Raw genomic sequence first — 13278 nt, 5'->3', positions numbered from 1 at the left:
TTCAATCTGTGAAAAGGTGATAGTGGCTTACCCTTGGTTGGAAGTGGTGAAGAAGATTAAAAGCAATTGGCTTCTGGATATATTTTGAAAGTGGGACCTATAAGATTTGCTGTTGAGTTGGATAAAGAATGTGAGAGAAAGAAAGGAGTCAAGAATGACTCCAGAGACTTTATCCAGCAATTGGATGAGTAGGCTTCAATTGCCAAGATGGGAATATTGGAGAGTAACAGTTTTGCAGGGGATGTTAGGAGTTCAGATTACACGTACCAAGTTTCAGGTGACTATAAAGTATTTAAGTTTACATGTGAATAAGCATTTGGATATATAAGCAGAGGTAATTTAGGAGAAAGTCCAGGTTGGAGATAATTTGGTAAATAAAAATTATAAATTATATATATAAATTATATTTGGTATATGTAGATATAAATTACCAGCTTATGGTATATTTAAAGTTTTTAAATTTAGTATTTAAAGCTAAGGGATTACATAACCTCTTGTTAGGGGGCTAGGAATGGACAGATTTGAGTGGTCTGAAGGCTGTCCCCTGGGCACACTAACTTTCAGAAGTCATGAAGATGAGAAAACCCAGCAAAGAAGAGAGAAGAAGCATTTTGGGAGTGAGGGGGAAACAGAATGTGGTATCCTGTAGCCAAGTGAAGACAGTGTTTCAAGGAGAGTGAACTTCTTTGAAGAAGGAGGTGTGAAGTCAGCATTTTCTCTATCTCTGTCTGCAAATCGTCCAGAGACATTAAGGAAAATGAGCAACACAGACTCCATTTTATGACACTAGAGGATATCTGATATCCCAAATCAATACAAGTGTAAAAGCTGCAAAATCACTGAAAAAATCAAGTAGGAGTGTATGTATCAGCAGATGGATAGAAAATAAGAGCATTTCTGATGCTCAAAGGAACTGGCAAAGTATTTTTCAGGGACAAGGTACATACTCTGAGGTGTGAAAAGCTAAATCTTTAGATTAACAGCAGTGCTGTGCACAGGTTTGCTGGAGCTTCCTTGGATACAATTTGGTTTTGCAAAGCAGATGTAGTAAGGTTGTGTGTGGAAACAGACACACAAGCCATATTTTTCAGTAGCACTCTGTTTCTGTGACAATGCAAGAAAAGAGAGACTTTCCATTTGGGATAAAAAACCTCACAGACACATATATGCAGAGAAATAAACGTACATACTATCCTAGTGGGTATTCCTAGAACACAGAATTTGAAGCAAAATCTTACTTCATAATAATCTGTCAGGATGTGCATACCTCCTACAAAAATGAGGGAACAGGGGGAATAAGGCTGGTTAGGAGGAAGGGAAAGTCCAAGGGGGCAATTACTTATTTAGCTATAGCTCTCTAATAGGCATATCTGATTTATCAGATTGCTTGGTCTAGCAGGATGTCTTCAGAGTCTTTATGTGAACCACAGTGATTACCCAGAACAGCCTGTCAGAAAGGGGGAAGGGAACATGATGTATCTGCTGTTTCCCTGTTCCTCTCTCTCACTAGATGAGACTGTTCTGTAGAGTTTTAACTCCCTCTCTTTTCTGGATTGCATCACACAGCCTCTCTAGGAAGCTGCTGGAGAAGCCAGAGCCTCCGTGGGTCCAGTTCAGCCACTTGGGCAATGTGGTCTCTGTGAACTCAGTACAATACTTCGTGTTCTTCAGTCGGTAGCTGCAGCAGTGCCAACCCCAGTGACCTGACTTTAAGAGCAAGCCATTGCTAAGGCTGCTCCGGTAAGAAAGGAAGGCAGATCTGGGTTGATCTATAAACTGAGTCTGATACATGGGCAAGACACTTGTTCATAAGGAATTGTCCTGTTAGCCTTAGACATGGCTCTGTTTGCTCTCCCAGGTAAACCTCATGCAGTGAGCTGTCCCTTAGAAGCTTATGCCAGCACAAAATGCATACAAAACTATTGCAAGAAAAAAGGAGTGAAAAAGTTCAGAAGAAAAAATAGTAGGTGATTGAGTAGTCATCTGATCAAAGTAGTCATAAAGTATATAAATAATGTGACCAAATATTAAACCATGAATTTCAAAAAGGAGAACTAATTGAATTGATTACCTCTGTGATACAAGAATTCAAGAAAGATATTAATAAGGCAATAGTAGAAAATGAATTGTGGGAAGTCAAACTCAGAAAAGAATTGGAACAGAAAATAAAATCACAGTAAAAAAAACAAATTGGAGGAATCTCAAGGAAGAATAGGTACTGCTGAAATTATATTCAAAAAGAAATGAGAAAAGTAAGCAAGGAGAAACTGAGATAAATAAAACTTGGAGATTACATAGAAAAGAGAATAAAAGAGATTCCACATACATATCATACTTAAAATTCATTCCCCAAACTAGAAAATCAAAGAAATATAACAGGTATTTTAAATATTCCAAAAACACTTTTTGGGGGGGAATAAAATGGTACAATTGAATCTACTTAGCAGAGCACACCCCCATCAGGGAAATGGACCTAAAATTGTGAACATTATGATATAGCCTAATAAAATAAAAATTTCAAAGTCACTAGAGTTCAAAGACAAAGAATCGTTATGACAGCCAGTAAATAACAACAAGTCCAGCTGTCCTCAGGCTTTTCCATAGCAAAATTTGCTGCTAAAAGTCAGTAGAGCAATTCCTACAAAATCCTCAAGGCGTCAAATTAAGAATTTTATACCCAATTGAAAAGATGATTCTTTAACCAAAAAAGAGTAAATCTTTTTTGAATAGGTAGGAACTCTGAACCTTGGTTCAGAGAACCTCAGTTAGAGGATGAGTATCAGATAATCAAGAAGTGACAAAAAAGCATAGTAAAAAGATTGGTGGTGAACTCTGAGTTTAACTGAAGAACTAATTTTAAAGCAAATGTGCAAATTAGATGACAGAAGAAAATGTAACAATTAGAAATCTAGGCAACACAGAAAGGTTGTATCTGTTTTGATGAGAGGCTAAAAACAAGTGGAATGGAATGAAGGTGTACTAATAGAGTGAATTCTCTTATAACAATATGTGCATTCCTAAAAAATCACTGCTCTATACAAAATAGTGTATTAAAAATCATAGGGCTAATGGGAAAATGGGATGGAGATATAACATTCAAAAGCTTTGTCAGTGACACAGTGAGAGAGCGGTGTTGTCTCCAGCTATACTTTTGCATTTGTTTTTTTTTTTTTTTTTTTTTTTTTTTTTTTGTGAGGAGATCAGCCCTGAGCTAACATCCGCCAATCCTCCTCTTTTTTTGCTGAGGAAGACGGCCCTGGGCTAACATCGGTGCCCATCTTCCTCCACTTTATATGGGACGCCGCCACAGCATGGCTTACCAAGCAGTGCGTCGGTGTGCGCCCGGGATCCGAACCAGCGAACCCCGGGCCGCCGCAGCGGAGCGCGCACACCCAACCGCTTGCGCCACCGGGCCGGCCCCTGCATTTGTTTTTTTCTCCTTTCAGTTCTATTGATTTTTGCTTTATGAATTTTGAAAAATTGTTATTAAGTGCATGTATATTAGGATCTTTATGGCCTCTTGAGGGATTGACTCCTTTATGATTATGTAATGTCTCTCTTTATCCCTGGTAGTACTCTTTGTTCTGAAGTCTATTTTGATATTAATATAGCTATTCCAGCTTTCTTTTAATTAATGCTTTCATGGTATATCTTTTTCCATCTTTTTGCTTTTAACCTATTTCTATTTAAAGTGGATTTCTTACAGATAACGTATGGTTGAGTCTTTTTTGTCTAATGTGAAAACCTCTACTTTTTAATTGAATTAGTTCAATCACTTAAATTTAACATCATTTTTGTAAGTTTGGAGACAAATTTATTATTTTGCTGCTTGTTTCCTGTTTGTCCTATCTGTTCTTTTTTCTCTTCTTTTTATCTCTTTTGGATTAGTGGAGAATTTTTATTTTGCTTTATCTCTACTATTTACTTATTAGTATTACCTCTATTTTAGTTTCAGTGGTTACCCTATTGCATCAGACAGCCTCTCTATGCAGCTGCTGGGGAAGCCAGAGCTCCCATGGGTCCAGTTCAGCCACTCGGGCAATGTAATCTTTGTGAAGTACGCAGTATACATCTTCAGCTTATCACAGACTAATTTTAAATGACATTATACTATTTTACATGTAGCCTCACAGTCTTATAACAATATACTTCTATTCCTCACTCCCATTCTGTGTGATGTTGTAGTCATACATTTTTACTTAAAAACCTCATAATACATTGTTAATATTTTTGCTTTAGACAGTCAGTCATCTTTTAAAGTGATTAAAAAGTCTTTTATATACTGGTTTTATTTTTTTTTGTGAGGAAGATCAGCCCTGAGCTAACATCCATGCCAATCCTCCTCTTTTGTTTTTTTCTTTTTGCTGAGGAAGACTGGCCCTGGGCTAACATCCGTGCCCATCTTCCTCTACTTTATATGGGATGCCACCACAGCATGGCCTGACAAGCGGTACATTGGTGCATGCCTGGGATCTGAACCCAGGCCGCCAGCAGCAGAGCACATGCACTTAACTGCTACACCACAGGGCCGGCCCCCTATATACCTTCTTTTTTTTTAACCATTTTCAGTACTCCTTGCAGTGACGCATCACATAACATTTCAGTCAATCGCATATATGACGGTGGTCCCATAAGATTAGTATCATATAGTCTAGGTGTGTAGTAGGCTATACCATCTAGGTTTGTATAAAGTATCCTCTATGATGTTTGTATAACCGCGAAATTGCCTAACAATACGTTTCTCAGAATGTATCCCCATCGTGAAGCAACACATGACTGTATTTCTTTGTGTATCTTACTCCTTCTAATGCTTCCTGTAGTATTTCTTATAACACAGATCTGTTGGCAGTGAATTCTCTCAGCTTTTATTTGTCTCAAAAAGCCTTTATTTCATCTTCATTTGTGAAAGATGTTTTCTCTGGGTACTGAATTCTGGATTGACACTTTTTTCTGTCCGTACTGTAAAGATGTCACTCCATTGTCTTCTGGCTTACATACTTACTTTCTCCTCTAATTTTTAAATCATTGTTCCTCTGTATTTAATGTTCTATTTTCTCTAGCTGCCTTAAAGGTTTTTTTTTTTATCTTTGGTTTTCAGCTGTTTGGCTGTGATGTTTCTAGGGTAAGCTCTTTTTTTTGTAAGAGAGATCAGCCCTGAGCTAACATCCATGCCAATCCTCTTCTTTTTCCTGAGGAAGACTGGCCCTGAGCTAACATCTATTGCCAGTCCTCCTCCTTTTTCTCCCCAAAGCCGCGGTAAATAGGTGTATGTCATAGTTGCACATCCTTCTAGTTGCTGTATGTGGGACGCCGCCTCAGCATGGCCGGAGAAGCGATGCATTGGCGCGCGCCCGGGATCCAAACCCGGGATGAGTGGAGCATGCACACTTAACCGCTAAGCCACGGGGCCAGCCCCTGATTTTTCTTTTTTGTTGTTAGCTTCTTGAATCTGTGGTTTGATGTATTTCACCTTTTTTTCCCCCCTGAGACTCCACTTACTTATCTGTGGCTGTGTCTGATACTATTCCATAATTCTTGGATCTTGTGTCTCAGGAAAATTTTCTGTATTTGTGCTCCAGTTTCAGCCTTTAGTTATTCTTCCAAGCCTGTGTCACAGAAGGTTTATTTCCTGCCTTTGGTCTTCCTCCAGCAGCAGACTTCTGCTCCTTGTTACTCCGTGCTTCACTTCTGGTGGTGGCAGGGGTGTTCTGTTTTTCTGATCCCTCTTCATTCTTAGGTATGTGCCTGGGCCTCAGCAGTAGGGCTTTCTCAGTGTACCTGCCTCTTCTTAAGTGGTAAGAGACCTCTACTTTTGTATCAGTGAAGGATTCTGGGCCCAAGGTGGTTCTGTGCTCCTGCCCTAGGGATAGAGTGTTCGTCTCCTACCCTTTCCTCTCTATACTACCACATTAGGGGATCCATATTGTTGGCTAAATTCCTCTCAGATTGGTAGCTTGCTTTAAGCGAAAGAAAATGAGTCCTGTTTTAAGGAAAGGTACCCCCAAATCAGGGCATTGGGAGTCTCACTTATGAAATTCAATAAAATATCAATGTAAAAAAAAAAACCCAAAAAGTGACATTAGCAACATGATGGGGTGAGCAATTCTCTTTGTGTCTCCTCCTTCGAACTACAATTAAATGGATGTTCATTGATCAGCAGAGGATACCTGCATAGCACATCAGGAAGCCTGAGAGATGCAATACATCTTAAGGGGGAGGGACTACCCCTGGGGAGGTGGTGGAGATAGGTGAGCACTCTCTGGCTCCCTGGCAGCCCTATATGTGTGTGCAACTGCTCTCCTGGCTAGAGTGCCCATAGCACCACTGCAGCCCCAGAAGTGGGAGCACACCTCGGTGCGACTGTGGGAACAGGTGATGGCAGCCCTGAGCCCCCATGTGATCACTTTCCCATCTGGTGGGAGAGCCCACAGTGCCACCGTGGTCCGCAGGAAGCGGCCCAGACTTGAATCCAGTGGTCAGGCCCCACCCTCCAAGCACAACAGCTGGTGTGACCTAGGAGGAAGCGGCAGCAGATCTGCACACCCAGGCAAATGAGTTCCCAGCTTCCGAGAACACCCACAGTACCGCTGCCGCTCCAAAGAGGGAAGTGCGTCTTGGTGGGACAGTGGGATGAAGTGGCAACAGCCCTGAGCCCCTGTGTGATTGCTTTCCCATTCTGTGGGAGATCCCACGGGGCTGCTGTGGTCCCAAGGAATGGCCCAGGTTTGGACAGGCACAGCTGACAGGGATCATGGCGGGCTCAGAATACAGCTCCTGGCTCCCCCACTGCAGTGGCAGCAGGTGGAATCTGCGACCAGATGCTATCACTATTGGAAGGCATAAATCAACACCATCCAATAGTATGAAGAGGTATATTAGCACTCCAGACCAGAAGGAAAAAGACTAACACCCGGAAATCAATCCTAAAGGCACAGAAATCAACAATCCAAATGACAGAGAATTCAAAATAGCTATCATAAAAAAACTCGACAAATTACAAGAGAACTCAGACAGATCAGTGAAATCAGGAACAAAATTAAGGAACAGAGGGAATTCTTCACAAAAGTGATAGAAACTGTAACGAAAAACCAATCAGAAATGTTGGAGATAGAAAACAAAATGAATGAGATAAAGAAAAATCTAGAGACCTTACATAACAGCTGACATTATGGAGGACAGAGTTAGCAATTTAGAGGACAAGAATATAGAAATGCTTCAGATGGATGGGGAGAGAGAACTAAGACTAAAAAGAAAAAAGGAATTCTTCAAGAAATACCCAACTCAATTAGGAAATGCAACATAAGGATTATAGGTATTCCAGAGGGAGAACAGATGGAGAAAGGAGCAGAGAGCTTGTTCCAAGAAATAATAACTGAAAACTTCCCAAACCTGAGGAAGGAGCTGGAATTACAAGTAGAAGAAGCTAATAGAACTCCTAATTACATCAAAGTAAAGAGACCTTCTCTAAGGCAAATATTAATTAAACTGGCAAAAGTCAATGACAAATAAAAAATATTAAGGGCAGCAAGGCAGAAGAAAATAAGCTCCAAAGGAACCCCTATTAGGCTTTCAGCAGATTTCTCAGCTGAAACCTTACAGGCTATGAGAGAGTGGAATGATGTATTCAAGATTCTGAAAGACAAGAACTTTCAGCCAAGAATACTCTATACAGTGAAAATATCTTTCAGATATGATGGAGAACTAAAAACTTTCCCAGATAAACAAAAGCTGAGGGAGTTTGTTACCACAAGACCCTGCATACAACATGTAATCAAGAAGGCCCTCATACCTGAAAAAAAAAAAAGGGTTTGGAGCAAAGAGATAAATAGGTAGACAAAATCAGAAAATTGTAACTTGCTATCAGAACAGATTAGCAAACACTTAATTATAACATTAAAGATAAAGGGAAGGAAAACATCAAGAATAAATATAATCACTTCAGTTTAACCACAAAGTCACAACACAAAAGGAAATAAGTTGTGACAATAATAACTTAGAAGGGGAAGAGGAAGGGGATGGACCCTGCTTAGACTAATGGAATAAGAGGCTATCAGGAAGTGGGCTATCTCATCTATGAAATCTTTTTTTTTTTTTCTGTGAGGAAGATCAGCCCTGAGCTAACATCCATGCCAATCCTCCTCTTTTTTTTTGCTGAGGAAGACGGGCCCTGAGCTAACATCTGTTGCCAATCCTCCCCCGCTTTTTTTTTCCCTTTTTCTCTCCAAAGCCCCAGTAGATAGTTGTATGTTATAGTTGCACATCCTTCTAGTTGCTGTATGTGGGACGCCGCCTCAGCATTGCCTGACAAGCAGTGCATCAGTGTGCGCCTGGGATCCAAACCCGGGCCGCCAGTAGTGGAGCGCATGCAGTTAACTGCTAAGCCACGGGGCCAGCCCCTGTGAAATCTTTTATACAAACCTTTCGGTAACCAATAAACAAAAAATCTGATACACAAATGATAAAGAGAAAACTGAGAAAACCATCATAGAGAGCCACCAAACTGAATTGAAATGCAGTCTGAAATACACGGGATGAGAAACAAGAGCAATACAGAAAAGCCAGAAAACAAGTGATAAAATGCAGCTTTAAGCCCTCATATATCAATAATCACTTTAAATGTAAATGGATTGAATTCCCCAATCAAATGATGCAGAGTGTGGGGCCAGCTCCGTGGCTGAGTGGTTAAAGTTCTGCACACTCTGCTTTGGCTGCCTGGGTTCCTGGGTTTGGATCCCAGGTGCAGACCTACTCCACTCATCAGTCATGCTGTGGAGGCATCCCATATACAAAATGAAGGAAGATTGGCACAGATGTTAGCTCAGGGTGAATCTTCCTCACCAAAAAAAAAAAAAAAAACACACAGAGTGGCTGGATGGATTAAAAAACAAGACCCAAAAATATGCTGCCTTCAGGAAACACATCACAGCTCTAAAGCAAACACAGACTCAGTGAAGGGATGGAAGATGATACTCCAAGCTAATGGCAAATAAAAGAAAGCAGGTGTTGCCATACTTACATCAGACAAAGTAGACTTCAAGATAAAACAGGCAATGAGAGACCAAGAGGGCCACTTTATAGTGATAAAAGGGACACTCCATCAAGAAGACATAACACTTATAAATATATATGCACCCAACATAGGACCACAAAAGTACATAAAGCAACTATTAACAAACATAAAAGGAGATATTAACAACAACACAGTAATAGGGGACCTTAACACCCCACTTAACATCAATGGATAGATCATCCGGACAGAAAGTCAACAAGGAAATAGTGGAATTAAATGAAAAACTAGACCAGATGGACTTAATAGATATATTTAGAATAATCCATCCAAAAACAGCAGAATACACATTTTTCTCAAGTGCACATGGAACATTCTCAAGAATAGACCATATGTTGGGAAACAAGGTAAGCTTCAATAAATTTAAGAAGATTGAAATCATATCAACCATCTTTTCTGACCGTAATGCTATGATACTAGAAATCAACTATAAGAAAAAATTGGGAAAGTGACAAATATGTGGAGACTAAACAACGTGCTACTGAACAACCAATAGATCATTGGAGAAATTAAAGGAGAAATCAAAAAATATCTGGAGACAAATGAAAATGAAAATACACCATACCAACTCATATGGGATGCCCAAAAGTAGTCCTAAGAGGGAAATTCACAGCAAATCAGGCCTACCTTAGCAAACAAGAAAACTCTCAAATAAACAGTCTTAAACTACACCTAACAGAATTAGAAAAAGTAGAACAAACAAAGCCCAAAGTTAGCAGAAGGAGGGAAATGATAAAAATTAGAGCAGAAATAAATAAAATTGAAAGCAAAAAAACAGTAGAAAGGATCAGTGAAACTAAGAGCTAGTTCTTTGAGAAGGTAAACATAATTGACAAGCCCTTAGCCAGACTCACTAAGAAAAAAAGAGAGAAGGCTCAAATAAATAAAATTAGAAATGAAAGAGGAGAAATTACAATGGATACCACAGAGATACAAAGGATTCTAAGAGAATACTATGAAAAACTATATGCCAACAAATTGGACGATCTAGGAGAAATGGATAAATTATTCGATTTCATACTACCTCCCAAAACGGAATCAAGAAGAAATAGAGAACCTGAATAGACCAGTCACAAGTAAAGAGATTGAAACAGTAATCAAAAACCTCCCCAAAAGTAAAAGTCCAGGACCAGGTAGCTTCTCTCGAGAATTGTACCAAATATTCAAAGAAGATTTAATACCTATCCTTCGTGAACTATTCCAAAAAGTTGAATAAGATGGAACACTTCTTAACACTTTACAAGGCCAATATCACCCTGATCCCAAAGCCAGACAAGAACAATACAAAGAAGGAAAATTACAGGCCAGTGTTGCTGATGAACATAGATGCAAAAATCCTCAACAAAATATTAGCAAACCAAATACAGCAATACATTAAAAAGATCATGCACCATGATCAAGTGGGATTTATATCAGGGACGCAGGGATGGTTCAACATCTGCAAATCAATGTGATACATGACATTAACAAAATGAGGAATAAAAATCACATGATCATCTCAATGGATGCAGAGAAAGCATTTGACAAGATCCAACATCCATTTGTGATGAAAACTCTCAATAAAATGGGTATAGAAGGTAAGCGCTTCAACATAATAAAGGCCATACATGACAAACTCACAGCCAACATCATACTTAACCGTGAAAAACTGAAAGCCATTCATCTGAGAACAGGAAGAAAACAAGGGTGCCCACTCTTGCCACTCTTATTCAACATAGTACTGGAGGTTTTGGCCAGAGCAATTAGGTAAGAAAAAGAAATAAAAGGTATCCAAATAGGCAAGGAAGAAGTGAAATTCTCACTGTTTGCAGGTGACATGATTTTATACATATAGAGAACCCTAAAGAATCCATCAGAAAACTGTTAGAAATAATCAACAACTACAGCAAAGTTACAGGATACAAAATCAACTTACAAAAATCAGTGGCATTTCTGTACTCTAATAACCAACTAACAGAAAGAGAAGTCAAGAATACAATCCTATTTACAATCGCAACAAAGCGAGTAAAATATCTAGGAATAAATTTAGCCAAGGAGGTGAAAGACCTATACAATGAAAGCTATAAGACATTATTGAAAGAAATCAATGATGACATAAAGAAATGGAAAGATATTCCATGCACATAGATTGGAAGAATAAACATAGTTACAAATCCATACTACCTAAAGCAATCTACAGATTCAGTGCAATCCCAATCAGAATCGCAATGACATTCTTCACGGAAATAGAACAAAGCATCTGAAAATTCATATGAGGCAACAAAAGACTCCAAATAGCTAAAGCAATCCTGCGAAAAAAGAGCAAAGTTGGAGACATCACAATCCCTGACTTCAAAATATACTACAAAGCTATAGTAACCAAAACAGCATGGTACTGGTACAAAAACATGCACACAGCTCAATGGAATAGAATTGAAAGCCCAGAAATAAAACTACACATCTCTGGACAGCTAATCTTCAACAAAGGATGTAAGAACATACATTGGAGAAAGGAAAGTCTCTTCGATAAATGGTGTTGGGAAAACTGGACAACCACATGCAAAAGAATGAAAATAGACCATTATCTTTCACCATATATGAAAATGAACACAAAACCGATTAAAGACTTGAAAGTAAGACCTGAAACCATAAAACTCCTAGAAGAAAATATAGGCAGTACACTCTTTGACATCAGTCTTAGAAGGATCTTTTCAAATACCATGTCTACTCAGACAAGGGAAAAAAATCAAAAAAGAAACAAATGGGACTTCATTAGACTTAAGAGCTCTTGCAAGGCAAAGGAAACCATGAACAAAACAAAAAGACATCCCACAAACTGGGAGAAAATATTTGTAAATCATATATCCAACAAGGGGTTAATCTCCAAAATATATAAACACCTCACACAACTGAACAACAAAAAAGCAAACAACCTGATCAAAAAATGGGCAGAGGATATGAACAGATATTTTTCCAAAGAAGATATACAGATGGCCAAGAGGCACATGAAAAGATGTTCAACATCGCTAATCATCAGGGAAATGCAAATCAAAACTACAATGAGATATCACCTCACGCCTGTTAGAATGGCTAATTACCAGGACAAAAAACAACAAATGTTGGAGAGGATGCGGAGAAAAGGGAACCCTCATACGCTGCTAGTAGGAATACAAACTGGTGCAGCCACTATGGAAAACAGTGTGGAGATTTCTCAAAAAACTAAAAATAGAAATACCATACGACCCAGGTCTTCTACTACTGGGTATTTATCTAAAGAACTTGAAATCAATAGTTCCGGGAGACTTATACGTCCCTATATTCATTGCAGCATTATTCACAATAGCCAAGACATGGAAGCAACCCAAGTGCCCATTGACTGATGAATGGATAAAGAAGATGTGGTATATATGTATATACCACACACACACACACACACACACACACACACACACACACACACATATATACAGTGGAATACTGCTCAGCCATAAAAAGAGACAAAATTTTCTCATTTGCAACAACATGGATGGAACTTGAGGGTATTATGTTAAGCAAAATACGCCAGACAAAGACAAACACCATATGATTTCACTCATATGTGGAAGCTAAATAAATCCATGGACAAAGAGAACAGATTAGTGGTTACCAGAGAGGAAGGGGGTTGGAGATGGGCCTAAGGGGTAAAGGGGCACATATATATGGTGACTGACAAATAATAATGTACAACTGAAATTTCACAATGTTATAAACTATTATGACCTCAATAAAAAAAAAACACACCAAAAAAACCTAAAGGAAATAAATTATTTGTAAGAATAAGCAGAAATAAGGGAAATATATTTGGAAACACCTTTAAGAAAATGGATTTATAAGATAGTAAGTATAAAACATCCATTTGAAGAAATAAAATATGAAATAAAATCAGTAAAGAAGAATATATAAATGGCTAGGCATATTGTTGAATAACCCACTAGAATTTTTAGAACTAAAAATAAGTTGTTGAAATTCTGAAAAACGGATTAAATATCAGATTAGACACAGCTGAAGAGACATTACTGCAAAATACAACTGAATAAATGACACAGTTCAAGTACAAGGTGACAGAAGAAGAGAAATAGGACACAAAATTCAAAGATGTGTAAGATAGGAATGAGAAGATAGATAAAACGTAAGTAATTGGAACAGAAGGAGGAGAAAAAAAAACTAAGAAGCAATATTTGAGGCCATAATGG

The 13278-nt window shown here is 38.6% G+C and overlaps 1 protein-coding gene across 3 annotated transcripts in view; it reads left to right on the top strand.

The window, feature by feature from the left end:
• LOC131406967 (zinc finger protein 33B-like) overlaps positions 1 to 13278 on the top strand; it is an 84067-nt gene that overhangs the window by 13247 nt on the left and 57542 nt on the right. The window lies entirely within an intron of this gene.

This window comes from Diceros bicornis, chromosome 6 (assembly GCF_020826845.1).
Source record: "Diceros bicornis minor isolate mBicDic1 chromosome 6, mDicBic1.mat.cur, whole genome shotgun sequence".
In the NCBI taxonomy this organism is placed as follows: domain Eukaryota; kingdom Metazoa; phylum Chordata; class Mammalia; order Perissodactyla; family Rhinocerotidae; genus Diceros; species Diceros bicornis.
The sequence above is the reverse complement of the archived record's forward strand: the minus strand, read 5'-3'. Positions and strand labels throughout refer to the sequence as shown.